The sequence below is a fragment of the Urocitellus parryii genome, chromosome 10 (assembly GCF_045843805.1).
Source record: "Urocitellus parryii isolate mUroPar1 chromosome 10, mUroPar1.hap1, whole genome shotgun sequence".
NCBI lineage: Eukaryota > Metazoa > Chordata > Mammalia > Rodentia > Sciuridae > Urocitellus > Urocitellus parryii.
This window is the reverse complement of record NC_135540.1, coordinates 75,367,640-75,395,295: the sequence shown is the minus strand read 5'-3', so window position 1 is coordinate 75,395,295 and position 27,656 is coordinate 75,367,640. Positions and strand designations below refer to the sequence as shown.

Below are 27,656 nucleotides of genomic sequence, written 5' to 3'. Positions count from 1 at the left end.
TGTCGTACCCCTTTGATGTTTATGAAATAAATGAGATTATTTAGTCTAATATTCTAATAGTTTTACCATTCAAAACAATTTGAGTTCCTTCTCTCTTTCCTCTTTCTTCATTTCCATCCCCATCCTCCTCCTCCTTTTCTATTCTGTCTTGCAATGGTTTGAGATGTAATTTATATTTTGGATTCTATTTCATTCAACCTAGTTCCAATCTTCTTCTTGACTCTATCTGAGCAATTCTACTCTTTTACAGGAGTAAAGTTCTGGTGGGAACTGGGTCATCAATCACCACCACATTGATTCTCAAAGTGAATTCATTATAACAATATCACAGGAGCTTTTTTCTTTTCAAGTATTTTAAAATTTGAGATTTTTTTAAGTTTTATTTTTCTATTTGTTCTTTTCAGGTATACATGGCAGTATGGTGTATTTTGACGTATTATATATACATGGAATATACCTTGTTCTAATTAGGATCCCCTTCTTATGGTTGTATATGGAGTTTCACTGGTCATGTATTCATATGTGAACATAGGAAAGTTATGTGTACTGTCTTTCCTATTCCTATAACACCTCTAATTTTAAAATCATGCAAGCGTTGTAAAGAAAGCACCACAGAGTCCCTGTATACTCCTCACCATAAATTCCACAGTATGAATAGTTCATGAGTATTTCACATAGCCTTGCTGCAGTTATCAAAACTGAGGGGTTCATCTTAGTACAATATTACAAATTACACTATAGGAATTACTCAGCTGTTGCCAGTATTTTTTTTTAAATTTAACTTTTTATATTCCAGGGTCCAAACAAGATCCTATGTTGCATTTAGTCTATATGTCTCTTTAGTCTTCTCCAATCTGTGAAAATTCCTGTCCTTCCTTGACTTTCTTGATTTTGACACATTAGAAGATTAATAGCCTATGATTTCATAAAATATGCCTGGGTTTGTCTAATGTTTTCTCATGATTAGACTGAGATTATGCATCATCAGAAATGACAACCGAAGCAATGTTCCCCTCTTGGTGGATCATTCAAAAGGTATGTGATATCCATATGTATTATTGGTAATATTAACTTCCGTCACTTGACTACAAAGTGATTCTCCATTCTAAAGTTTTATTTTTTTCCTTTTATAGTTACTGGATATTTGAAAGGGATACTTGAAGTATGGAAATAAACTGATTCTGCTTCAAAGGATGTCCATCAGTTTTAGCATTCACAGTCATATTTTCCTGTCACAATTCTTATTTTGGGGTTCTAAGGGTAAATGCTACATATTTGTTAACTATAATTTTCTGTAAGGAAGAATTGTCACTCTGACTCACATTTTTTATATGCAATTACTTATTTATGTTAGTTATGTACTAATGGGATTTAATTTTATCCTTTTGGGTTATAATCCTATGCCATGTATATTTATTTTATTTCTCAGGTAATTCCTACTTTGGCTATGCGGAAACTCTTTCAGGTTGGTTTGGGTACTATTTCAATATGTCACTGTCATGTTTGTTTGTTTTAAAGCAAATTATTTTAATCTTTATGTTCCAGACTCCTTACTCAGACCTAGAACCAACAAGCTCTCCAAGGAGCCCTAGTTGTTTACTGTAACATGATGTTCAGAATCCAAGATCTGCACATTAAGTTTACTCATTGCTGCCGGGCCTCATGTTCTGTAGGCCCTCTCAGTGTGCACAGCTGGGGAATATATGTGTATTGTTACAATTTTTCAAATTAATACTCAACTAGTGTGTGTCACAGGGTTCATTTCCATTTTCCTTGTTTGTATATGTTTTAATAATTATTTTTGTTGATTTCCTGAGACTAATATTATTAAAATGTCTTTTGATTCTTAGAATTAAGTATAAGCATTTGTATATCTAGACTATTTCTATTATATCTAGACTAATTATTGATAATTATTTTTGTTAACTGTGAAGATACTTAAAAATTGGTTAAGAACTGACTTTCAGTTTTCTGATTCCCTGTCAGAAATCCCCCTAAATTTCCTTTATTAAGTATTATTTTTGCCAACTTTATTCTGAAATAATTTTACCCCTGCATAGAAGTTGAAAAAATAACAGATTTCCTTTGTACCCCTCAGCCTGCTTCCCCTAAAGATGACATCTTTGAAAACCATAGTAAAATGATCAACATCAGGAAATTAATATTTGTACAATACCATTAACTAAACTACACACCAGTTGGGGTTTTTCCAGTTTTTACATCGATTCTTTTTTGGCAGGGTAAAAGGAGAGGAGGTGTACCATTCTATGAAATTTTATCACATTTATTGATTTGTGTAACAAGGACAATAAGCAGAATTATTCCATCACCTCCCCAAACTCCCTCATGTTATTCCTTTATTGTTTTACTCTTTCCTCTGTATCAGCTTCTGGCAATCACAGTTCTGTTCTGCATTGCTATAATTCTGCAATTTCAAGAAGGTTACATAAAATGAAATCATGCTGGAGGTTGCAACTTGAGATGTACTTTTTACTCAGCATAATGCTTTTGGCCTCCTTCCAAATTTTAATATTATTGTAAAACTAGTTTATTTCCTTTTTATTGCTGAGTTGTAGAAGATGACACAGATGTACCATTATTGCTAAAAGAAAATGATTAGTTAAGTAAATAGGACCATTTTCATTAAAAAAATTACAGTTTATAACTTTTAAATTTTGTTTTAATAGAATAAAAACAAATGCTAACAATGGGTTTCTCTTCCCCTCTTGCTATCTCTCGTCTTTGTAAACTTAAGGGATTTGACTCAATTACATAGTCTTTAATCTTACTTCGAGAGCCAGGATCATTAAAAATGATTTAAGAAAATAAAGCCAAATGAATGTAAGGCACATATTTAAGGAATGTAAGAAGTTCTGGAGTTTTGCTTACTGGACATTACTTTGGCTCCCCAGGAACAATCTCCTTTCTCTGGTAATAGCACTCTGAGGAAGGTGAGGATGGGGTGCATAACATCAAATGATGTGAAACCAATATCACATTCCCCGGTCATACTGGCACAAACCAGGCTAATTAAAGTCAACAAGACTCAATTCTTGGATTTTTCTTATAATTGCCAAACAGAGAATGTCTCTTCAGCTGCTGAATTCTTTCTAATAAAATATGGAGCCAACTAGACTAGAATAAAGCCAGACCAGAGGAAACAATACTGAGGAAAAAACCCAAATCCTGCAAACACCATTTGAGTTTTTGGATCTGGTCATCTTTGCTCTAAATTAATCCTTTTTGTTTGCTCCATGAAAATGGATATGGTCCCTTTAAATTATTTCATTTGCCAAGTGACACCATGCTAACCACTGTCAGTAGAGGGCGCAAGAGAGTCATTGCAGAAAAAAATGGGATTTTGCTGATTCCATCCTGCAGGCTGTCTGTGCTGACTCTGTAGGCTCCCCGCAGCACAGTGCAGCTTCTTCAACCCCCAGCCCCTCCTGCATACCCATGGCTTCTTCAGGGCCCAGCTCCTGCAGCACTCACTGATTTTTCAGCATTAAGCATCTGCCACTCAGAGTGGCCAGAACATTCCCTGGCCTCCGCAGCTCCCTCCCACTCTGCCCCTGTGTATGTATTTCCTAAGGCAGTTTTGCAGTAGAGCGCCTATAGTGAGACACCTCCCTGTGAATATTTCTGGCATCCCAAAGGGCTCCTTTTAAGCAAGTACAAGAGGGAGGGCTTCCAAAATTGTCTATGGCCACAGCACCAAGTGACTTCTAGGCTGTCCAGTAACACAAGGCCACAGCTGCTTTGTCTTCCACCATGCTCCATTAACTGAGAATCTCTCTCCTAATTTTAGGAAAAGAGGTAAATTTATAGTTAATTAAAAATGTAAAATCAGAATGAGATCTGGGCCTCAACCTGGGGGATGTGCTCTTACTTCTCTGCTCTTTATACAGGCTATTCCTGGATTCTTTTCATTTCTTAGTACTCACTCCTTTGATACTATAATTCTTTGTTGAAGTTAATAATTCTTTATACTAAACTTTCCCTGTTCAAATTACTATGTGGTTTCTTTCTCCTGATTAGATCCAAATTGATACACCATGCCTGAGGGATGAGCTTCCCTTGGAATTCTTAATTTTATAATCTAAAGAATTTCTTTTTTTTTTTCTTCTTCTTCTTTTTTTCTGATGTTGGCTACCTTCAGGTTTTTATAACTGGGACTGGAAAAGTTCACATACAACAAAGATCCATAAAATTAATAGGAAAGCTATTATATGGAAAAATTCTTAGAATGCCCCATAAATTGTTTCTAAAAAATGGACTTGATATTCAAACTCTATTAACACAATTTCAAATTCTGGCATATATTTTCTCAGCTACACAGGAAGGATATTATAGTAATAACCTGGAAATTGCTCTAAATTATATTACACACACACACACACACACACACACACACACACACACAAAGATAATACACACACACATAAGCTCTGGGTACATTTAACAACACTGATTCAAGCCTGTACCTTAAGGACCATGATTCATGCAGCATACCTTACCACATGCAAGGAAAATCTTTTTTCCCAGGAAATTGACACTAATCACTCTCTGATGGTGAACCAATGTGATCAAGTTAACCTTAAGCAGCTAATGCACTTATATTGACCCAAATACTATCCAAGATGAACATGTGTGAATAGGTGAAGGCAGATTTAATATAAAATATTGCAATCTCAGAGCTCTTAAGCAAAGGAATACCACAGTTATATTTAGTTTGGATTTTATGTTTTATTACTATTTTATGTGAGTATAGAAGTTGGTTCTCAGGGGTTTTTTTTCCCCTACCATGCAACATTAACTGAAAATATCTCTCCTGTTTTACCAAAGGAGACACATTTTACAGTTAAATTAAAAATCCAAAATAACAGCATCTGGAAGGCCTCTAATAGCTATTCATTGGCTGAAAAAAATAACATATTTTGACTGCCAAAAACCAGGAATAGCCACTTTAATTTGGATATCAGTATTTAACAGTTTTTGTTTATCTATAAATTTCCAATTAACTAAGCTAACAATAAGCAGAAATAGTAGAATCTGGCAATATAGTTGATCTATACGTATTTTAAAATATAAGAGCTATTAACTAAAATCCAACAAGAGTGTCAGTTTGTTGGAACCTACAACCAATGGGATTTCTAATAAAACACCTTGCCTTTCAGCAGCAGCAAAAGGAAAATTTGTACACAAATTTACAGTTTCTGCTATCAACAGGCATGGAGAATGAAGTACCAGACTTGAAGAATCTCAGTCCAATTATGTTTCTATAATTGCTTACAAAAGGGACAAAGGCTGTTATGTGTTGAGGAGTTAACACTCTACTTCCTATTTTCCCACTATTTTCTCCTTAATGAGGTCCAAGAGATTCCAAATCATTTGAAGTAGTAGGTCTTGTCACTGAAATTTAGGGTAATATTTGGGATTGTAACTTGACAGAGATTTGATGAGTTTCCTGACTAAAGGGGCATTTTTAAGAAGTAACTTGATTGAGTTTTACATTAGTATCCATGAATTTCTTAGATATTTAGAAGAAATCAATGCATTTGTACCTTATAAATTATGTGTGATGTCAAGGTTAAATTGACATTTAAATTAAATTTGGGGTGCTTAAAATTTGATCTTTATTCATCAGTAAAAGAGGAATTGGGTACAGTTACCTTCTTTCAAGTGAGAATATATTAGTTTAGTCTGATATCACTATATATAGGAGGATCTTTTTGTTTTTACTTCTGTCATTGTATTGTTTTATATTTCATTGAAGTCAGCATACTCTAACAACCATCAAATGAGGGCTATATGAGGACAGATGGGATAATAAAATAAGATGGTTGTTTTCCTTTGGATCTAGAATGTTCCCCAGAAAACTCTTGTGTTGAAAGTATCATTCCCAATGTAGCAAGGCTCAGAATTTAGGTTTTAGACAATGATTAAGGCTCTGACTTTATCAGTGAATTAATCCACTGGCTGAATTAATTCATTGATAGCTGAATGGACTAGTGAGTGGTAATTGTAGGCAGGTGGGTGTGGCTAGAGGCAGTAGGTCACTGGGGGAGTGGCATTGGATTATATCTGTCCCTGATCTCTTTGGCCCTCCTTCCTAGCTGGCATGAACTAGGAAGCATTTTTCCACCAGGGCCTTCTACCATGATATTCTGCCTCACTATTGGCCCAAAGCAAAGGAGTTGAACAACTATGAACTGAGACCTCTAAAAAAACATAAAACTTTTTTTTCTCCTAGTTGTTCTTGCCTGGTGTTTTGGCCTTTGACAAAAAGCTGACTAACAGCTCCAAGCCTTGTGGTCACTCAGGACAATGGTAAAATGAGCTAATTACTATTTACTACACCTGTGCTTTTTACTAGACACACTACATATGTTACTTCATTAGGATACACAACAGCCTCATAACAGAGGTATTATTGCTCTTCTTATGGAGAAAAAAAATAGAGGGCTAAAATATTCCACAATTAGAAACCTAGTTATAACAACATTATTTTTATATTGTGTGCATGTAAACATATGTAATAATGAATCTATTACTACCTATAACTATAATGTACCATAAAAATCGAAAAAATAAAAATTTTAATGAAAAAAAAAAAGAACCAGAAATCTAGTCCTAACCCTAGATGTGTTGGAATCCATAACGCATTACCTTTACAATAAATCATGATGCCAGTCTTTCAATGAGAGAAAAAGGAAGACAATAGAAAACAAAGCTACAACAAGAGAATAACGATGAAAAAGTCATTAAGTTACTACTATATTTTCTTGCTACTGTGGAAACACCGATTCCTTTGCATGAACTTTGCATGAATCTCTGTATCAATGTACACATAAATTCTAAAACAGATCCTGATTTTAAAATGTCAAAGAATGAAAATCTATAATGTGGAGTGGAGAATATATGGTGGTGAGGAGTAATACACTTCTTTATACTTACTGGAGCTTCCTTGCGACTAGATATAGTCTACTACCCTTGAAAAGTATGATTAAGCCTTGTCCTCTCTCTTATAATATACCTCAGGCTGCTGGTTGAGGGGGATATCTTTGTGGATAACCAAAAAGATGCATGAGAGTGGACATTTATTTTATCACCACCAGAGAGTTACCACATTAAGCTGCTTGACATGTACACAGAAGCTTGACATGTACACAGTCTCAGTATCATTCATTCAAAAGATCACATAATTGTAAGTTTCTAAAGAATCGGAATTATTATTTTGAAGATGGAAACATTTGAAAAGCATCCCATATTGCAATTATATTTGGAATTATTCTTTCTCAATATTTTATTGATTATACCATTGATTTTATAATGTTGTAAAAAGGGTTCTGAAAACATCAGCAAAATAAACTTGAGTGGTGCCATTATTTATTATTTCAATGAAAATTAGCTATTATAAGTTATAAAGGATTTACACCTCTGCCTTCTGCTTAAATACAGCAGAAGTGGTAACAGAAAAGAGACACTTCCATTGAAAATAAAGATAGAAAGGATTTTTCCTCAAAGTTTCAGAATATAATATATGGTTTTATCCCCTCTTTATGATACACATTTGGATTATCTGATTACATATTGGACATGCCTTCCCCCTGAGCATGAAGAATACTGTTCCTAAAGGAAGTGGCAAACGACATATAATACCTTTTCTTAGTCACTACTTCATAGTATTAAATAAGGAAATTTTCTTCTCAGGTGAAGACATAATAAATTCTCTTTGAATATCATCTTATTTATATCCCTATCATTATATGTACTAATGATGAATCAAATTCTCAAAAAATAAAAAAGGGGCACTGTTTCTTGTGTGTATTGGGGCAATACCTAATGCACCATGAGGATGGATTATTATTGAAGAAAATACATTTAAGGACTATTCATATTTTCTTTTCAATGTACACAAGAACATTCTATTTTTGTGACAGGAAATACTCTAATCACATTCCCTCACATATTTTATTTGAGATAAAAAAAGAATATATACAAAATGTAGGACATCTTTTAAAACTTTTAAGGCATGTTGAAAAATAAAATATGACAAGATTTTGCCAGTTACCATAAATAGAACTGAAAGAGGAGGGATTATCCAACCCTTTGAATATACTGTGGGAAATAAGTTTAAATTTCTAGTAACTTTATTTTTCTGTGCTATGTTATGAGACCTTAGTAATGTCCTAGCCCCAGTATTTTAAAACCATGGCCATAAATTTAAGCATACATCTTTAAGAATCTATAGACACAAGACATGCTTAACTTTGTTTTCTTATTTATTCCTTATCACAGAAACTTATTAGAAATGAACAATTTGAATTATTGCTGGAAGCTTCTTTAGCATACATTTTAGAGATATTTAGATTCAAACGTGTGTCAAACTTACTATTTAGGCAAATTTAAAGGAAATAAATTCTGTAGTACTTCATGTTCCTACAAGTAGATGGTAGTAGATGGTTTGTGTTATAACATTTATGACCTCCTGCTAACACAAACTTTCTTTAAACATTTATTGGTATTCTGTAACTGGAAGCTAACTTTGCTTCTTTTAAACCTGTCAACTTTCTATCTTATTGTCTTTAATTTATGATGCTAGGAAAAATACTCCTCCATTTTAGCAAGAATTTCTTCAATGGTGAAAAACAACAGTTTTCCTGAAGACAATGACATATTGGAGCCTAATTAAATAATGAGCCTAAGTAAATAAGTCCAACTATTAGTTGATAAGTGCAATTTGTTGATTTGTGGACTTCAATGTTGTAGAACAATATGTTCTGACAGAGCATAGAGTTATACTATTATAAATCAATCTCATGAACTTGGGTTTCTAAAATAGGAAATATACCAGCTATGTGGGGTCAGACATTTCCTAAGAAAATAAAACTAAACAGGAACAGTCTGTAGAGGATAGACAGAAGTGTTTCCTGAGTGAATAGTACTATCCATATAAGGCAATGAGATCCTTGAAAATACCATTAAGGTGCGTGTCCAGAGTGCTATGTCAAGAGTATATGGCTCATCCTTTAATTGGTTCTAGATACTTCCATGGGGAATCATGTTGTTTATGTTTCAAAGAGAGGCTTCTATTACACAGCAGGGTGAGTATAATCAACAATATTTTATATTTCAAAATAGCCAAAGAGAACAGAAGATTTTGAATGTTATTAACATAAAGAAACTTATATAAAATTATATATATATATATATACACACACACATATATGTGTGTGTGTGTGTGTGCGTGTGTGTGTGTGTGTGTATTCCCGCAGGACTAGGGATTGAACCCAGGGGTGCTTTACCACTGAGAAACATGCCCAGAGTTTCTTTTATTTTTTTTAAATTTGGAGATAGGTTTTCATTAAGTTGTCCAAAATGGCCTCAAATTTGTGATTTTTATTGCCTCACCCTCCCAAGTAGGTGGGATTATAGGAATGTATCACCATTCTTGGCAAGAGATGATAAATATTTGAAGCAATAGGAATGTGTAATATGTTGATTTGATCATTACACAATGGATACAAGCATTGAAACACCATGTTATACTCCATAAATATTATATTTATTATATTCAAATTGAAAAATCAAGTAAAACTTAAGAGGCTTCTCTACACTGAAGGTGTAATGGGGTGCTATTGCAATAAGCAAGAGCTAGTTTCTCAACTGTGACAAAATAAATGAAAAGAAAATCATGTTGTTGGTTTTTGCAAACCTTATTTCCTCTTCTTGACTGCTATGGGACATTGTCTTTGACCTTTGTCTTCTTTCACTTAAAAGAATATTTAGAACAGGCCTGCTCTTTTCCTGGCTTTGGTTTTACAGAATCTGAATAATGGGTAGAAAGAGCTGAGGGAACCTATTAGGGAAAGAAATAGGAAAAGATGGAACCATTGTTTGTATTTCAGAAAAAAAAGAAAGAAAGAAAAAACATTTTGTAAAGGTTAAAATAGGCTTTAGGGATAATTGAAATATATTCGGAATTTGGGACAAAGAATGAGAAAATTTTAAGGCATATTACAATAATTAAGAATTTAAATATATTATAACATCCTTCAAGAGACTTTTAGAGTCAATTTCTTTAAAGTAGTCTATGTTGTCAGTCAACCAGGCGTGGCTGGCCTTCTTCACAGGTAACATATGCTGCTCCATTTTCTTTCTGTGCATTTGATTTTGGGACATTTCTTGAAGAACAGCATAGTCTGAACGCTCTTAAACCTGATAACCATGTTTTACCTGAAATCTAGTTTTTAAAACTGTCAAAACTTCAGATTTTTATTGGCGTATGATACTAAATTTCCCTATCTTTGTGTTTCTACTCACGATTATTTCAAGTTTGGTAAAAAGAAAAAAAAAAGTTTGAGCTCTTAATAGGAAAAGTAGAATCTCCATGTCATGTCATTCGTTCCCATTTTTTATTTTAAAGTGCCATCATTATGAGCAGTGTTGTAGTACATTTCTATTTTTACATATATGTGAACATGAACTTTACAGCATCCTTTCAAGCTCCTTATAACTCAAGCCTGATCCCATAAATGAACTTTTTATCATTTGCAATTATTTTCATTAGTTCAGCTCTTGAACCCCATTAAGAAGTATATAATGAACAATTGTATATAATTGACAATCACTACCTTTCCTTGAGAAATCCTCACTTTTAAAAAACAAACTCTTGAAATGGTTTTTGGCTCCATGTCTGCATTTGTACTCATCAGGAAAAGCTAAATTATGCTGCACTAACATACAATTCTTATGACAAAGATTATTTCTGACTTCTATTGATTGTCCAATGTGGGTCAACTAGGGCCTTAGCTCATCCCTCAAGGTCCACAATATGTGCCTCTATAATCCCAGAACAGGGGGAAGGATATATGATGACCTAAACAGGGACACCTAAAACTTCTACCTAGAGGTCAAACACATCTGTTCATTTTCATTTGCCAAAACAAGTTACATGGCCACGGATAACTTGAAAGGAGGGAACTATAATCCTCTTAAGTGCCTGGAAAGCAGAGAGTTTTGGAAGTATTTGGTGAACACAATTCATGATTATACCAGTATTTTAACACAAATAATACTGATTATTTATTTTGAGTTCATTTCTCATATTCTGATCATTTAGCAGAGATCAACATTTTACATTAGTGTCTACTAATTTATAACCTTAAGTATGCTTTTCTGCTCTATCTGAATATGTTACAGCAACAGAATTTATAACACTGAACACACTGATTAAAAGTCCATTGTGGGAAAAAAAACTAAAGGCTCAAATATGAATATTTAGTTCAAAACACACTTTGATTTTCAGACAGTTTGTTGAATACTTTATTTCAAGGAGTTCCTTCCTTTCTGTGACTCCTTATCTTTCCATTTGGTTATAACAGTTTTGACCAGCATTGGATTCTCTGTACACTGCTTAAACCTGTTGGTTCTAATAGCCTTTAGTAATAGCAAATGTTTACTGATTAATGGTTAAATGCCTTCTAAATTTATTTTTAGGCCAGGTTTTCATTTTTTCCAGTGTAGTTCATGAAGAGCAAAATCATATGTGAAACAGTCATACTGGACTTGGCTGAAAACAAAAGGCTATGACTACAGTGCCTGGAAGAAAGCTTATTCAGTATTCCCTAGACACACATATTTCTCAGTAGAGACAAGAGCATATACTGTAGCCATGGAAAATCTGGAGAACTGGAGTGCTTGAAAATACCATTTATACTACATCAAACTTGAGCCCAATGTAAATCTTTCCCATATGTGATGACTGCTTGCTGCCCGGCTTCCAATTCTAAGAGACACTGTAAATATACCAATTTCTCCTTTTTAACTTTTACCAAGAGTCTGCAGCTGTCTTTATTCTTGGAGTGAAAAGAACAGTTCCCTAATAAAAGAAGGAGTGATATTTCATTCTGGGCAGAGCGAAAAGATAAAATCTTGCATTTCAGGAATTTTCATATTTTGAAATAGGTCTAAATGTCAATAAAAAATAAATTGTCTTTAAAATTGTAGATATAGTAAAACTAAAGACAGCCAAAACATAATCAATCTTGAATTCTGAATTTATTCTAAAATTCTCAACTTTCTGGCCCAGGATAGAGTTATGGAGACCATTTTCAATGGCCCAGATCAAGACATACAGTGTGAAAAAAGAATGATTTATGCTGATACACGAGGAGAAAGAGGTGGTCTTAGAGATTAATATGGTCAGTAAATTGTCAAATTTCCCAAGGCATTTACTTGACTTAAAGCAGTACTTCTCAAAGTATGGTCCACAGACCCTCTGTATCATAATCACCTGGAGTTGTTGTTGAAATGTGTATTTGGGGGACCTATTCCAGACTAACTAAATCAGATGCTCTGGGAAGGGGCCCGGGTTTATTGGAGAGAATAACAGAAAAGGATAGGTAATTCAGGGGATTGGAAGACAGGCCAGAAATTCAGGCAATGAGTAAAAGAACGTTCCTTTTTAGATCTCAAAGCAAGAAGATATAAGAATCCGATGGTCTTAGAAGAAAAAGTACCATTGGGATGGTTGACTGAAATTTCTCAAGGGAATTCTGATGTATCCCTAACATTGCTTCCTAGTGAGGGGGCAATCATAATCTCCAGAAGCTGTTTCTATAGGGAAAATGCTGGAATAGTTGAAACCAATTTCCCCATTTCCCATAGGCCTTCTGGTAGTCTATCATGAATATAAGAAGTCTAAAATAGGCATCACCTTGCAGAATACCTGGCTTTCTCTGATTGCCCATACCTAGAGCTCATTTTTGACTAATATAATTTGGCTTTGATTGGTAATTCAGCATTAAAACCATGATCCTTAGGATCAGATTTTGGGATCCCCTATTGTAAGTTGAGTATCTACATTTTTGCTGCCTTAGTTTCTATCTAGCATCCAATGCCCAGTTGGGGAGTCTGCTTCTTGCTTACCATCTCACTCTTAACAAGGGTCCTATCATTGAACTCCAGTCAATCTGCACACTAACTTCACTGGGAGGGTTAATCTAATTAGTACCTCCTGTTCTTGGATTCCTGTAAAGTTTCTAAGCCATCTCTGGGCACTTACTTCATAGTGCCTAAGTGTGTTCACCAACGAAGAAGCTCTCCAAACCCCATGTTTTTGGGTGTTTTATGGAGGCTCCATTATACAGGCATGATTGATTAGATCATCCATCATAAGTGATTAACTCAATCTCCAGCCATTCTCCCCTCCCAGGAGGTTGTGGAAGGGGATGAAAGTCCCAATTCTGCCATAATGCTTTGATCTTTCTGAAGACCAACCCCATCCAGAAGCTACCTAGGAGTCTCAGTCATCAGGTATCTTATTAGCACACAAAAGACACTTATGTAATTCCACAGCTTTCCAGGGTTTTACAAGCTATATGTCTGGACCCAGAAGCAGAAACAAACAAACAAACAAACAAACAACAACAACAACAACAAAATATATATATATATATTTTATGCCACACTCAGGAAATCAGAAGCAATTTTTCCTTTCCATTCTTTTTTTTAAAAAAAATATTTATTTATTAGTTTTAGGTGGACACACTATCTTAATTTTATTTTTATGTGGTGCTGAGGATTGAACCCAGGGCCTCATGCATGCTAGGTGAGTACTCCACCACTGAGCCACAACTCCAGCCCACCTTTCCATTCTTTATCTCTATGGAGCCCATAGCTTGCAGTAGATGTTATCTTTTGGGCAACTTAGCTGTGCTTTAAGAACTTGGGTAAAGATCACTCATTACTGGTAGGGGCTCACTTTCTAAAGTGCATTTAGCCAAGTGACAAACATTTTGAGAAATAACAAAATTTTAGAATTTGCTAGTAAGGAGTAGAACGATAATAGGTGTTTGTGGTTCTGTAAAATCAGACTTCGGATGAAACAGAAACTAAAATGTGAAGCTATCGAAATTTCTATTAAGCTATCTAAAGTGAAGATTCTCCTTTAAGATTAGTTTTTCATTCCCCGATTTTCTCCCTTGTAGGCTGTATAAGTACACTTCAGATTTCTGATAATATTTTAAACCATTATTTTAACACCAGATTTTTTATAGTAAAACAGACTGCTAAAAGTAATCTATTAAGTTAAAAAAATGTTTATGTTGAAGATGGATATTTGTCTGCAAAACTAGGTATGTAAAATGTAACTTTCTTATTCTTTTATACCTCCAGGTGGCTGAAATGTGGTTAATCTAGTACTCTCACTTTCCAGGATACCATCTGATGTCAGGGACATACTGGTTCCAGGACCTGAATGAGGGAGAGTGGGAATCAGGTTCGTGATCCTCATCCTCTGAACATATGGGCATCTCTGAGCTGCTGATTTTCACATCATTGTCTGATCTGGACTCAAGTCCACAGTGTGGCTAGGTTCTCTTGGTGCTGATACCTGGGCTTCCCCAGACTTAGCTCTCTCACAGTTCCTTTTGAGTGATTACCATCTTGAGGCTGCCCTTAGGGCATGGGGATAATCTGGGAGGCTGTGGGGCATGTTTGCTTAGGTATCCATTTCTAATTACCTGGCACCATGCAAAGCATTTAGAAATGATTTGAATTTGGCAGCCTCCATGCACTCTGCACAGGAAGCGATCCACAGGCTCCTCTGCTCTTAGATTTGCCTACTGTGTTCTGGGTTTCCAGTTCTGTACCCTACCTGCCCCACCCAGGGTATGGAGCAGGGGTGGCAGAACATGGATCACTTCATCAGTATCCCACAACCCCCAAGCATCTGCCTTCATTTTGCCTTCCCTTTGATTTTCCCCTTTGCCCCCAATACTATGAGAATCATTATCAGCTCTTAGGGATGGGATAAAGATCTGTTTTGTTTTGTTGTCATTGTCGTTATAATTTAAACTTTTTAAAAATTAATTCATTTATTTTTATTCAAATTTGTTTATATGATAGCAGAATGCATTACAATTCATATTCACATATACAGCAAGATTTTTCATATCTCTGATTGTATACAAATATATTCACACCATTCTTGTCTTCATACATGTACTTAGGGTAATGACATCGTCCATCTCATTCCACCATCATTTTTACCCCCATTCCCTCTTCCTTATAATTTAAACTTTGAATCCCAGAGTCTTATGAGGTTAGCTTTTGGAAAGTCAAAAGCTGTTGAAAATAAAAATATCCCCAAATATACCAAACTTTAAAGCTATGGCAAATAAAGTTACCTGAAACTATTTTCTGAATCATCTGTTTTCTTAGACAATATTTGTCATAAAATGAATGAGATTTGAGAAAAACAAAATGCAATGGGCTAGACCACAAGTTAACATGGCAAAATATTTTTTGAATGTCAACCATGAGTCTAAGTCTCCCTCATGTGAAGGAACAACAACCGAAACTCCAACAAATGGGGAGGATTCTAAGAAAAGCAACATTTAATGAAACACCTGAAGGGTTATCTTACTTAATTATAAATATATAATTTATATAAAATATATGTAGAGAAAAACTCTAAAAAAAAATAAAGGGGAAGAGAAGCAGGCTCATGGTCTCTTGCTTGCATCTTTTTACTTCCAACTGACTTTTGATATGAAGGCTGGTCCATCCTATAACAGATCCTCGTGTATAGCTACCTTACACAAGATATATGCCCATTTATAATAGCAATACCAAACTTCAAAATTTGGGATTCATGGGTCAGGTAATGGTCATACAAAGATATAATAAGACTCAGGCCCTGTCCACAAAGAGCTTCCCGTCTAGCTGAACTAGGACAATGGATCAGCAAGTAAGAAGTTAAAAAGCAAAGGGATGAAAGTTTTAGCAAAGTTCTGTGGGTGGTAAGAATAGAGATGGCATCAGGGAGAGGATCTCAGAGGAGGGAACAATTTCCAGGAACACAAGACCTAGGAAAAGTCCTCTAGGCAGACAAAACACCAGCATGTGGCAAAGTACACCAAGGGAGACAGCAGGAGGCTGAAGCCAGATGTTTTACATAGGAAAGTAGACAGAGTGGTGACAAAACAGAGGAGAAGGAGGAAAACATAAAACTTTGACTCTTATCAGGTTAGTTATCACAACCCCCAACCCACATCATTGTATGTGTGTGTTTATAGTATTTCACATTATAAAACTGCCATAATGTTATTTTTTAAAAAATATACAAAGAGGTCTTAGGTCCAATTTACTTCAGAGAACATTATGGAGCATTAGAAGCTGTACTTTGGGGGTGGTTCACAAATGTTCCATTATTTTATTTGTTAGGTATTCTACTAATTCCCATTTCAGAAGCCAAAAAAGTTCAAAGGCAAGCAGTGTTTAGAAGGGAAGGCTTCCTCCACCAAAATAGCTTCTATGGATGAAGAAAAGAACAAACTTCCAAGATATACACTGGATTCTCGTGCTTCTTTCTGATAGTGAAAGATGGATGGAGAAGGAAAGAGACGGTTCAGGATTATTTATGTCGTGAATTTAAGACTATGCAGTTAATAGTTCTAGGAGTTGCCAGTATGAGTGCAAGGTTCTCACACAAGAAACACAAGCTGGGCTTGCTACCTGATTGCTGATAAGTTGCTTTACCTAGTTAGAATAGGTGGGTCAGTTGTAATAAGTGGAGCTTAATTACAAGCTCTTTAAGATCCCATCCAAGTTCCAATATGATTATGCAACTTGCATTTGTTAGTTATTAACGAGTTGATTAAGGAAATGAAAAAAAATGCCACAGAATTCTTTGATGCTGAGAAGCACCAAGTCCTCCAGCAGCAAATAATTATAGTGGTCTCTAGGAAAAGGCACTTGACAGAATCCCAACAACTTAAAAGAAAATACTGGGTACAAGGACAAATAGTTAGTTAGTTTATCTACCAGAAGTGACAGACATGTCACTTGAGAAAAATTAAATTAACCTATGACTCTGGGATATGATTGTAGTGAAGTAACACTCCTGGCTGGTTTTCAGACCTTTAGTCATTCCTTTGAATTTGACTTTCCACCTAAATTAGACTCTGCCAAAAAAGGGAAATAGTCTGCTAATGAGGCAGGCTGGTGTCAAAAACCATAAGATAGGTTTCCGGCTACGGCTACTCTACCTGTTTTTTTTTATTTATTTATTTATTTATTTATTTATTTATTTATTTATTTATTTATTTATTTATTTTTTATTGGTCGTTCATAACATTACATAGTTCTTAATGCATCATATTACACGGTTTGATTCAAGTGGATTATGAACTCCCGCTTTTACCCCGTATACAGATTGCTGTATCACATCAGTTACCCTTCCATTGATTGACATATTGCCTTTCTAGTGTCTGATGTATTCTGCTGTCTGTCCTATTCTCTACTATCCCCCCTCCCCTCCCCTCCCTGATTGAGTAATAAAGAATAAAGAAAGAAAACCACATAAAACATTGAATAAAGAAAACTGTTTATTTGCATCGTGTAGTTTGTAATTGCTAAAAGGAAGAAATGCTCAATTTCACTTTTATTACACCTCTTTCTTAGAGAGAGAAAGGGGATGTGGAGAGACAGGAGAGATTGGGTCTCAAAATGAAATGTGCTCTTCTCAGTGTGCAATGAGCAAAGGATGGGAGGTGCACAGAGTGCTGTGGCTGGCCCTCGAAGTTCTAAATGCCTGGTCACCATTACTTACCCTTGTTTCATGTGGAAAACTAAAGCTCAAAAAAAATAGATATCTCACATAGGCTCACAGTTGTAATGTTCTAAAGCTGTGTCTCAAGTCCTGAAGTTCAACTCCCCAGCCTTTGTTCTTGTCCATCTATTAAGGATTCCTTGAACAAGTCTGGGTATCTATCTATCTATCTATCTATCTAATCTATGGAATCTTGAACTTTGAATTGCCAGATGTGCAGCAGATGGATTGGTCAGGCACAGCACTGGAGAGGAGACAGGAAACTAACAAGTGATAATTAATTCTGAACAAGATGATGACCATGGGAATAAAAAGGAAAAATGTCAAGGATAGTTTTTAGAATTCTATAATAATTGGCACCTGGTTATAGAGGCAGCAAGGGAGGAGATAAAAGAGCATTGATTTGAGTGAGGGAAAAATGTGGAGGTCAAAGAACTGGAGTCCCTGATGGGACCCTAACCAGTGAGGCCAATGCCTGAGCAGTGTTCAGGCTGAGGAGGGCCTGACTCATCTCAATTCGTGGCCAAGCTGGAGCTCCTGCCACCAGGAAGGTGTGCTTTGGAGGGAAGGAGATCTTTGTTATAATTCGCACCAGTTCAGAAAAGGCTTTGCTGACCAAATATCTATGTTAGGCTTTAAGTTGAAGCCATGGGTCTAGATGAAAGTTTCCGAGGAAGAAAGACAAAGGAAGAAAATAAATGAGACTCTCAAATTAAGGAGGGGGAAGAAGTCAGAAACCCTCTGAAAGGAGGGAAGAGCAAAAGCTCAGAGAGGAGAGGAACTTATGGGCGAATACAAAATCCTCAACATCCCAAGGCAGAATCATGTTGAGAGAAGCAAAAGAGCAAACAGTAAAAATGACAGAAGAGAAGGTAAAGACAGGATGAGTAGGCTGCTGGATTTAACCATGGCTTCAGCCCCTGCCAGCCCCTCTGAGAGGTGATTTCATTGTGGTAGAGATAAACATCAAGCTGCAAAGGCCTATGGAGTCAGAGGGAGGCGAGGAAGCAGAGACAGAACACAGAAATTTTTCTTGGCACCAGAGAGAGAAAGCAGAGAGCAGAAGGTTGAGAAAGTCGAGTGTTTGTTTGTTTGTTCAGTGTAGCAGAGGCCTGAACGGTGGTTGTACACTGAGGAAAAGCAGAGGTGCCAGTAGAAGGACATAATTTATGAAGCAAGTCCTGGTTCCATCTTCATAAACATTTCGTTTAAAAATTCCATAAACACCAGTGGCCCAGGAAATGCTTTCGCAGATATTCATTAACAAAATGACAGCTCTTTAAAAATGTTCCCATAGCTATTACATGTGTATCACTCCTTGTGTAATAAAAACTTCTAGCGTGGAATCTTGACCTCTTTCTCCAGTATGAGAACCCTTTCCGTTCTCTGGGGATTTTCAGAGAATAGGGGACATGGTTGACCTCTTATTCAGACAGAAGGAAACTATGCTTTCATTTCCGGCCCCCGAGTGAATCTATCACCCAATCATTACCTCTTTTGTCTGAATATAGAAATCAGACTGAAAGCTTAGAAGTCTAGGTTCTAGATGAGTTAATATTTCTGTGCTTAGTTCCCCTACTTTATTAAAAAAAAAGAAGAAGAAAAGAAAAGAAAAAACAAAACTTGTATGCAAAAGAATGCTTATCCTAATTTTATTCACAACAGAACACACTAAAACCATGTAGGTCGTGACACAAGGAGGCAAGTTCTGTTATATAGATTATAGGCATAGAATAGAATACGACACAGCTCTATAGTGTTTTTGTTTTGTTTTGTTTTGTTTTGTTTTGTTTTGTTTTGTTTTGTTTCTTCACCAAAGCATTCTGGATGATACAGAAAAGGTTTCCATCTACAGAAAAATTTTAAAAATGAGAAAAGTGCACAGGAAAGCAATACTTCCAGAATTATTGATTACAGATACTCAATGCTTTTACTTCAGAGCAACTTAGAGTTCCAAATTACTGTTTGCTGGTAGCAATTTCATAAATTATTAAATGGCATTGCTTAATGAAGTGTTCACATTTAGCATGAGCCAACAGTAAATTAAGTTACTCCTACAATAAAACACAAAATGAAACACAGCAGTTTCAGCTTCATTTCAGTTGTCAATGCTGTTTTCATTTAAGGTTCAAAACTGGTCTTCTACAAAAAAAAAAAGCAAAAAAACAACATATGATGATCTTTGACGACATCACCTTTTAAGTTGTCATGAAGGACAATATATAAGAACATATGTGAGTCATTTTGAATATCTTTCCTTTGCTGAGAGACTATAGTCGCAAATGAAATAAGCATAGATTTTTAATGAAAACTAAGTAGTGATCTCTTTCTCTGCTTAACAACTTCAGAAATCTCAGTAGTTCCTCTTTCCTATCCATGACTGACTGCAGTAAGCTTGATGCCTTCTTGGAAAACACAAATCTTGCTCCCTGAACCTGGTTTAGGAAGGCTGGGTTCTGAGCCTTCTGGGGACTTTTTATGAGGTTATGCTGTGAAGAAACCTTGCAAAGTGTTATCCGTGAGTGCCAACATCCTTCAATTTTATTGAAGTGGCTTCTTCCTTTTTCCAGTTGTGTTTTTTTTTAAGTGTCTTTCTAAATTGGAGTGGTCCTAAGTGTGTATTCATAAAGACATGGACTTTTTAGGAATTTTAAATTTAGGTTGTATGGTATTACAGTTCTCACTGTAAAACACACATCCTTTGATATGTTAAGTTTCCTATTTAAGCCTGAATATGAAAATTAAATTTTGATGAAAATGAAAGACTCAGTCAAGTGAAGAATAACGTTATTGCAGTGACTTAAGATACCATAGTTTTCAATTTAAAAGAGACATGTTTCAATTGGAATAACATTTTATTTTAAAGGAAGTCATGCTATTTAACTGAAAGACACAGGGAGAAGAAATATGCAAAATTTCTAGACAATTTCTGAGGCAAAACTTTCAAATACATACAGCTCTCAAATTCACTGTTGCAGAAAATGTCAGTCCCCATATCATTGTTTCAAGAGGCTTTAACAATCAGAAAAAAAATTCTACAGTGACTGTGTAAAACTTACATTTAAAAAAATATTAAAAAGGTCCTTAGACACAAAAGGCCTCACAATTCTCATTGCATGTTGCATGATCCATTAATTAGTGAAGAATTCTAAGTAAATTTGGACTTTAGAATTGTCCTAGACTCAGTTTACTAGGCATGAATCTACCTACAATAATCAGTTGGGGGTTTTGTTCTTGCACAGAGTGGGATTAATGAAAAAACATTACCATGGTTACTGAGATCATTGAGGAATCAGTGACTCATTTTTACTCTCAGAAGCACAACATCAAAGTGTTAGAAGATAAGAAAACACATACTGTCGTATATTGCACACTGAATGTATACGGCTTATAAAATGGCTGCATAGTATGTTTTAGGTTTCAAGAACTTTTAATTTCCGTTGGGACATAGCTCAAGAAATAAAATTTTTAAAATCATTGAGAAAATTAGCCTCCCCTTATTCATTTTTCTCCTCTACAGTATGATCTTCACATAGAAATACTGCACAAACTAGGAGTACTTTTTCCTTTTTTTTTTCTTTTTCCTTCAAAACATTGTTCTGCTATTTCCCAACAATGCATGTATATAAACAGCATGTTCATGAATGGGACTGAAGTAAAACAATCAGTGCTTGATTAATATTAGTCTGCCCCTGGGGATCCCGTTAGTCGCTGATTCCTTGACACATACCTCCAGTAACTTTTTAGAAAGGAGAACAAAGAGCACACTCTGTATTGGATGCAGGAACGTGTTACGTGTTCCAGCACCAGTTCCATGGCAACCTCTACTACACAGAACAACTGAGAACTTGGCAGGAGCCCAACAGCTCCTGAGCACCCAAAATAGATGTCACTGTGCTCAAACCCTTTCTCCTAAAAGAATCATTTGGGCCAACTTCAGATAAAGTCATTGGCTCTTATTCCATCCATAATTCTTTATAAACTTTTTTCTTGTTTTTTTTTTTTTTTTTAATACTCACATCTCAAAATAAACAGTAGTTTTAAGCAGTGGCTTAGAGTGAAGGGAGTTGTTAGAGGTACACAAACTGGCTAACCAGTAAGTAAAGAATTCAATTTTTTTTTAATGTGGAGGGTGGACCTAGGAAGACAAAACATGTCCTATAAAAATAATACAAAAATTCAAAAATCATAGTGATTCTATGTGACCTTTTGACCTAAGAGGCAGTAGCTTCACACACCATAGGACAGATCCGAGAGATACCATTCAGTTTCAAGTGTATAGCCATGATGATTATTCAGAGCACTTCCCAAAACATAAAATTGTATTTAGTCCCCTCTAGAGTGAGATCAAACCATATAGTGGATTTCAGAAAGATAATTATCTAGAATAACTGAATTCTTTCGGATGCTTTTGGAGTTTTCAGTAGTAAACTTGTAAGCTTCACTTCTTAGAAATTCTACATTACACAAAGTCCTTAATAGTTTTCATTGCTTGTTTAGGAACCAGCAACAAATAATATATTAGTTAGCCAAACCCTCTGGAAAAAAAGAGTGACACTTTGAATGACAGGAGTCCACAGGGTCCTTTCTGTTGGGTCCTTTCTGTCGACTTTATGGCTACTTTGGACCATTTCTCTTCTGCTTTGGAAGCCCAGGGATGTGGAATCTGATTGCAAATATCACTCTTCTTAAGAGTGTTATTCCCTTAAGGTAGATAAGCTTAGAGTAAAATAAACTTTATTAAAAGAAAATAGGTAGGCTTACTAGAATTTTTTAAAAAGACAAATGAAGAGAAAGAGGGATTAAAATTAAATTTGAAATAGAAGCAAACTACAAATAAAACCCCAATTCAGGAAAGTATGTTTTCCAGGTCAGGTCTCCCAAGCTGTGAAGAGCTACAGAGCCTAGACTGAATCAATTCATGTGCCTGGACTTGCCCTTTGCTGGTCCTTTTATCTGATTGGCTCAATATTGATTCCATACTTCAAGTTGAAGATGCATTAGCCCCCTCCCCCTCAGTTAAGAACATTCTATACATCCTGTAATGTTTAAACATATCCCTGCTTATCCAATGCGAACAATAAAACCACATCAAAACCATACACACATATGCACACACAAAGGAGCAAAGCTAAACTAAGCTTTAAAATCAAATAACACTTATCTGATTCCTGAAAATAAAACAAAGTCATCCTGTAGCTTCATTGTCAACAGCCATAAAACAATACAGCTAAAAAGCTCAAATATTTTCAAAAGCGTCTTTGCTCTCAGCATAGAGGTGAGGAGGGAGAAATAGAAGGTCAAATGATCACAGAATACTTGTCCCCAACACAAAGGAACCCTGAAGATTTCAATGAGTAAAAAACAGTACCTTATAAGTAACTGGTCTTGTCTACTCACAGCTGTTCCCAGTGCCGACTCTTGTTTAACTGTCTACTGCCTTCAGTTTAAAGTTAATTCTGTTGGCAAAAAAGTACAGAGCTTGTCTGGAAAATACTGTTTGGATATAAACCATTCCTTTCAAAGCAGTGGTAGCTATATTTAAGTTTTCTTGTAGACAGGGATATAAACTCTTCCTGTAGCTAATTTTCTTCCTCCTCCTTCCCTTCAGACTTAGTCAGTATCCTGCTATCCCATATATTGAAGAAAGAAGGGTGGGGAAGACTACAAGGAAATATACCTTAAATAATCTAGTATTTGAGCATTTAGAAAAAAAAAAACAGAAAAACACAAAGAAGAAATAAAAAGCACAGAAAATTCATCAGGATCTGAAATATAATTTTTCTCATCTTACAGATGAGAAAACTGAATTCCAGAGAAAATATTATTTGTATGAGGTCATTTGCATTGTAGTTGGTGCCACAGTTAATAGATAGCAGGTTTCATGACTCGAGCAGTTCAATATTCTTTCCACTGTACTAACATACCTGAAAGGAAATGCTTTATCTTTTCCCTCTGTATCCTTGATATTGGAAGGAGTTGGGTGGGAGCAGTAATACAATTAGGATGTGAGAACCATCTGTCTCAAAGAAAACACCTCCCTTAGGTGTTTAAAATCCTCTATATTGACAGTTTCTCTATACTGCTCAATTTCTTTGCATACTTAGAAAATAATCTTTTCCTTTGCTATTTTTCCAAGATACTTCTATAACTCAGGAGTTGCCATTTTTCAGGGGATGTTAACATTCATCAGTCCTTGTAGAGGATGACTTTAGGGGATGCTGGTGTAAGTTTTGTATATCTCTATCCAGAATCAGTAATACTATTTGTTACATGGTTCTTGAGCTAAAAACACATTGCTCTTGCCACAAATATCCATTTTCAACTTCTCAAGGCAAGCTTTTTAAACCACCACATACAAGTTTATTTATTATCGATTTGTTAATTAATTAATTTAGCAGTCCTTGGTATTGAACAGAGGGTCTTATTCATGTGAGATAAACCCTACCACTGAGTTACATTACCAATCTCTACTTTTTTTGGTGGGGGTGGGAGAGAGTACCGGGTATTGAACTCAGAAGCATTGGACCACTGAGCCACATCCTCAGCCCTATTTTGTATTTTATTTAGATACAAGGTCTTATTCAGTTGCTTAGCACCTCACTTTTGCTGAGGCTGGCTTTGAACTTGAAATCCTCCTGCCACAGTCTCCTGAACCACTGGGATTACAGGCATGCACCACAGCACCCGGCCCAGTCCCTACTTTATTATTATTATTATTATTGATTAAATATTTTGATAATAAAACAGAGAAGCAGCATAATAATTTTTATTTGATGTTTTTCACATAGCTTTTCCTACTTACATATAAAGAAATTGTTTTTCTCTAATTAAAGGAGTGGTGTCCCTATTATAATAATTTTTGAAAATATCCCATTCTGAAGTGTATTCATTTATTAATTCATCTAACAAATACTTATTGAGCACTTATAAGCCCTACTTCATTTTTCCTCTGCATATTGGAATAACTGACAAGTAATAGAAATTTTAGAAAAGAGGGTAATTTTCAAATAAAATCAAAACATTTAAATGAGAAATGAGGCCAATTTTTCATAACTATTTTTGCATTCCTTCACACACTTTAAGCATGTGCCCTTATATTTTTTTTAACCTACTAACCACAGAGTTGCCCAAATCTCAACAACCCCCTGCCCAGATAAGATAAGTTAAAATATGAAGTGGCCCAGAGTGCATCCACTTTGGTCACCATCAATTTTTCTATTTCATCTGGCTTCTTAAATATTAAAGCAAAATCTACTTTACACTCTGCAATTCAAAGACATAATTAATGCTCAAATAATTGAGACCCATTTTCAAACTGTTACTAATTCTTATACTTGGAATCTTACTGGTTTTGAAATTTCTCATCTGCTTTACAGTAGCCACTCTTATCCTGGTCTTCTGCTGAAAGTAATGTACTTAGGACCAAATAATTATAGAAGTGTAATAGTTAGAAAAGAAAATTTAATTTCCTAAAACATGTTTTCCAAATGATGAGGAATCAGTGAATGTGATATCAATGTTCCAACACTAACAAATGAGCAACTGAGATTCACAACATAAATTTTGAGAAAGAACTTTTAGAAAACCATCCTTTATGTTCTTTGACCTGAAAGCAGGATCCTATTCTCCTTTTATTCTCAATTAGTTACATCTAATTATGCTCTCTGCAAATGTAAATCCCAATGACATTAACACACGGGTTTATAGATTTCACTAATATGTCAAATACAATGAGTTTGACATACTGATACATATTACTTTGATTTACTAAAACTATTCCATATTTTATTTTCATTTCTTAAAATTTGTTCTTGCTGTAGAACATTTTAGTTTTTGTCTGTTAGAAGGAGCAGGAAGGAAACATGAGTAAAAACCTTGAAAGATAAGCAGGCTGTGAGTGAGAGACCCAGAGATTTTGATGGAATGAGTCAAGGTGACTCAGTGCTGACCGGCCTCAGGAAGGAAGGAAGGTGTGAAAAGAAGTTACAAGCAGATCCTCTAGAGCAGAAGTGGGTTGAGCCACAGACAATAGATTATTAAGGTATTGAATTCAAGAACCAAAGTCTCTCAAAATAGGTTAAGCAAGGAGGCAACTAGCAATTTTGGTGACCAGTGCAAGCAACAGGAAATTGGCCCTCAAACCTACTTTGTAATCCACGGCCTGGTTCTTCTGTGAAGCATGGAAGGGGAGCAAGTGCTGTCAATATGTCAGCTCAATACAGTCTAAAATAGCACAATGTTTCACATCCATTTAAAGAAAATTTTTGTCCCTCTATATTTAGGTCCTTTGGACATTCTCCAGGTTGCCCCACTCTGGCAATGTTCTGAATTTCAGAATCCTAGAGGAGTTTAGAAGGGAAGAGTTAACTGTGTTTTGAAGCCTGGACATGTGGTGCTAACTTTCACTGATGGGTAAAGTACTTACAGCAGAGGTGAACTCTAGGGCAGGCTATATTAATAGAGGCAAGCAGTGGGAATTCTCTAACTCTTGATCTCCTCCTCTCAGTTTTCAGGTTTACAGGAACACTAGAAGAAGGCATGTACTGAGGCATCCCCAAACTCTTTGGTGATAGTAGCAAAGATAATGACTAGATCATAATATTCTTTGGTAGGAGGCAATTTCATGCTTGGGAGTTTTTAACAGTTCCAAGTAATACATACAATTCCAACATGCATAGAATAACAAATCTCAAGCCTCAACTCTCTTAAACCAATTCAGGCACTAGCTTCCTTTATTAACCCATCTCCTCTCAGCCTGTTCTTCTCAGAGCAGTCAGGGTAATCATTCCCCACTCCACACCCACCAATGATTTGTCATTTTGCCCATAATTCCCCTGCTTCATACCATCCAGCACTTTCCCATCATGACTCGCCTTCATTCCAATTGTTTCTCATTGTTCTCTTGTTTCGTGTTGTTCAGTGATTTCCCTGCTTCATCCCTACAACTTTTTCCAACTTCCCTCAGTATAAATTCAAATGCTGAAGCACTTGTACCCTTCTAGGTACACATGATTTAGCATCTGTTTATCTGTCCTACCAAATTTCCCAAACAGCTGTTTGATTTGTCTAGAACATTCCTCCCTTATATTTTCACAGAACTGACTCCGTCTCCTCACTCAAGACTCATCTCCAAAGCTGCCTCCTCAGAAAAAAGATTCCTGACCACTCTTGCCAACCATCCTTCTGCCCATATATCATTTTTTGTTTGTCCTATTTAGTTATATATAACAGCAGAATGCATTTGATTCTTTGTACACAAATGGAGCATTTCTCTGGTTGTACAGGATGTAGAGTCGTACCATATGTGCAGTCATACACATACCTAGGGTAATGATGTTCATCTCATTCCACCATCTTTCCTGCCCCCATACCCGCTTCCCTTCTCTCCTTCCCCTTTGTCCAATCAAAGTTCCTCCATTCTCCCCAAGCCCTCCCCCATTCTGGATCATCATCCACTTATCAGAGAGAATATTTGGCCTCCATATATATTCTTTATCCAATTTCCTTGCCTTAATTTTTCTTCATAGCATAACCACTATCTGGGATTTATTTTTGTGCTTTTTTACTTATTGAAGTAGTTCACTGAAATATGTTTACTATCTTTCCTCTGGAATAAATTCAGAAATCTGCCAGAAGATATAAATACAATCAGAAACATGAGATTTGGGTTTTAAAATCACATTCCCAGTGATCAGAACAGTATCTCATATAAATAGGCATTGACAAGTATTTCTTTAACGAATCAATTATATTTCCCACACAAGCTACTACTCTTCAGTCAACAAATATTTAACATAAACCCATTAGCATGAAAGTAAAGACTACTCTTCTTCTGCAAACAGCTTAACACTACAAATCTCCCAGTGGCCCTGCAGCTAATACTCACAGGAAGTAAGGAAAGAGCCCTAAATTTTATCAACAAGAAGTCCAGGTAATGTTCTTGAGTAATTAGAATAGGCTTTATGCATACATAGATACATCTAACTAGATCCATGATTGCATTAGCTAGAAGGTCTTACCAGCTTCTAGACAT

At 35.6% G+C, this 27,656-nt stretch overlaps 1 protein-coding gene across 3 annotated transcripts in view; it reads right to left on the bottom strand.

Annotated features, from left to right (window-relative positions):
- Nucleotides 1-27,656, bottom strand: part of Arhgap24 (Rho GTPase activating protein 24) — a 721,844-nt gene that overhangs the window by 178,185 nt on the left and 516,003 nt on the right. The window contains exon 1 of one of the 3 annotated variants that reach the window (XM_077803276.1): nucleotides 22,992-23,149. The exons of the other annotated variants lie outside the window; for them this stretch is intronic. The gene's annotated coding sequence lies outside the window, so the exon portion shown is untranslated. Of the gene's footprint in view, nucleotides 1-22,991; nucleotides 23,150-27,656 lie in introns of those variants that run through there. 3 annotated transcript variants of the gene reach the window in all.